This window comes from Triticum urartu, chromosome 1 (assembly GCF_003073215.2).
Source record: "Triticum urartu cultivar G1812 chromosome 1, Tu2.1, whole genome shotgun sequence".
Lineage (NCBI taxonomy): Eukaryota > Viridiplantae > Streptophyta > Magnoliopsida > Poales > Poaceae > Triticum > Triticum urartu.
This window is the reverse complement of record NC_053022.1, coordinates 56,992,139-56,994,666: the sequence shown is the minus strand read 5'-3', so window position 1 is coordinate 56,994,666 and position 2,528 is coordinate 56,992,139.

Here is a 2,528-nt window from a genome sequence, read left to right as displayed (position 1 = left end):
GCATGTTCTTCGTTGCCTTCCTCATCTACCCCCCCCCCCCCCCCCCGCCGATGAAGGAGGAGATCATGCTCTCCTTCAGCGAAGAAGGCGCCTAGCAGCAACAACCCCTCCACTCGGAGGCCGTTGTGAGTCGCGATGGGTGAGGAGTACCAATGCATTGGAGCTCCTGCTGGAGCAGTCGCTTCATGACCACGGTCCGGTATCGCCCTCGCTGCCTCTCCACCACGTCAAGCAGGAGGCCCCCTCCCTCCCTCGGTGCAATCGTGACATCCAAATCGGTTGACGCGACAAGGAGAAGGTAAAGGGGGAACCACCCTCCCCGCGCGCAACACGGTGGGATGGTTCGACCAACTTACATCACTGTCGTGCCACTTCTGGCGTGGCAAGGCTGTGAAGGAGGAGGAGGAGCCCTCTCCACTCCTTGCGAGCGTGCACGGGCGTCTCTTGCACTACCTCGCCCGCAATGGTGGCAGCGCGTCATCATAGAGCACCATGACAGTGGAGGAAAGGACGGCAAGGGGTGAGGCGTGACAGGACGGCGCAACGTGCAGCGCTGTGCCGCGTTGCGACGTCGGTCGTCGCGCCGGCCTGGGTTCGAGCAGACCCCGACCTCGCGTTGGCCTAGGCCGAGGACCGGTCTAGGACTATGATGTCTACTACACAACCTTCTTCTTGTAGACGTTGTTGGGCCTTCAAGTGCAGAGGTTTGTAGGACAGTAGCAAATTTCCCTCAAGTGGATGACCTAAGGTTTATCAATCTGTGGGAGGCGTAGGATGAAGATGGTCTCTCTCAAACAACCCTACAACCAAATAACAAAGAGTCTCTTGTGTCCCCAACACATCCAATACAATGGTAAATTGTATAGGTGCACTAGTTCGGCGAAGAGATGGTGATACAAGTGGTATATGGATGGCAGATAAAGGTTTTTGTAATCTAAAATATAAAAACAGCAAGGTACCTAATGATAAAAGTGAGTAAAAACGGTATTGCAATGCGTTGAAACAAGGCCTAGGGTTCATACTTTCACTAGTGCAAGTTCTCTCAACAATAATAACATAATTGGATCACATAACTATCCCTCAACATGCAACAAAGAGTCACTCCAAAGTCACTAATAGCGGAGAACAAACGAACAGATTATGGTAGGGTACGAAACCACCTCAAAGTTATTCTTTCCAATCAGTCCGTTGGGCTATTCCTATAGGTGTCACAAACATCCCTAGAGTTCGTACTAGAATAACACCTTAAGACACAAATCAACCAAAACCCTAATGTCACCTAGATACTCCAATGTGACCTCAAGTATCCATGGGTATGATTATACGATATGCGTCACACAATCTTAGATTCATCTATTCAACCAACACATATAACCTCAAAGAGTGCCCCAAAGTTTCTACCGGAGAATCACGACGAAAACGTGTGCCAACCCCTATGCATAGGTTCATGGGAGGAACCCGCAAGTTGATCACCAAAACATACATCAAGTGAATCACGTGATATCCCATTGTCACCACAGATACGCACGGCAAGACATACATTAAGTGTTCTCAAATCTTTAAAGACTCAATCCGATAAGATAACTTCAAAGGGGAAACTCAATCCATTACAAGAGAGTAGAGGGGGAGAAGAAACATAAGATCCAACTATAATAGCAAAGCTCGCGATACATCAAAATCATGCCAAATCAAGAACACGAGAGAGAGAGAGAGAGAGAGAGAGAGAGAGATCAAACACATAGCTACTGATACATACCCTCAGCCCCGAGGGAGAACTACTCCCTCCTCGTCATGGAGAGCACCGGGATGATGAGGATGGCCACCGGAGAGGGATTCCCCCTCCGGCAGGGTGCCAGAACGGGTCTAGATTGGCTTTCGGTGGCTACGGAGGCTTCTGGCGGAGGAACTCCCAATCTATTCTGCTTCCCGAAGTTTTTAGGGTATATGGGTATATATGGGAGGAAGAAGTACGTCAGGGGAGCCACGAGGGGCCCACGAGGGTGGAGGGAGCGCCCCCTGCCTCGTGGCTTCCTCGTTGATCCCCTTACGTGCACTCCAAGTATCTGGGTTTCTTCTGGTCCAAAAATAAGTTCCGTGAAGTTTCAGGTTAATTGGACTCCATTTGATTTTCCTTTTCTGCGATACTCTAAAACAAGGAAAAACAGAAACTGGCACTAGGCTCTAGGTTAATAGGTTAGTCCCAAAAACCATATAAAATAGCATATAAAACATCCAAGGTTGATAATATAATAGCATGGAACAATCAAAAATTATAGATACGTTGGAGACGTATCAGCATCCCCAAGCTTAATTCATGCTCGTCCTCGAGTAGGTAAATGATAAAAACAGAATTTTTGATGTGGAATGCTACCTAACATATTTATCCATGTAATTCTCTTTATTGTGGCAAGAATATTCAGGTCCATAAGATTCAAGAAAAAAGTTTAATATTGACATAAGAATAATAATACTTCAAGCATACTAACTAAGCAATCATGTCTTCTCAAACTAACATGGCCAAAGAAAGT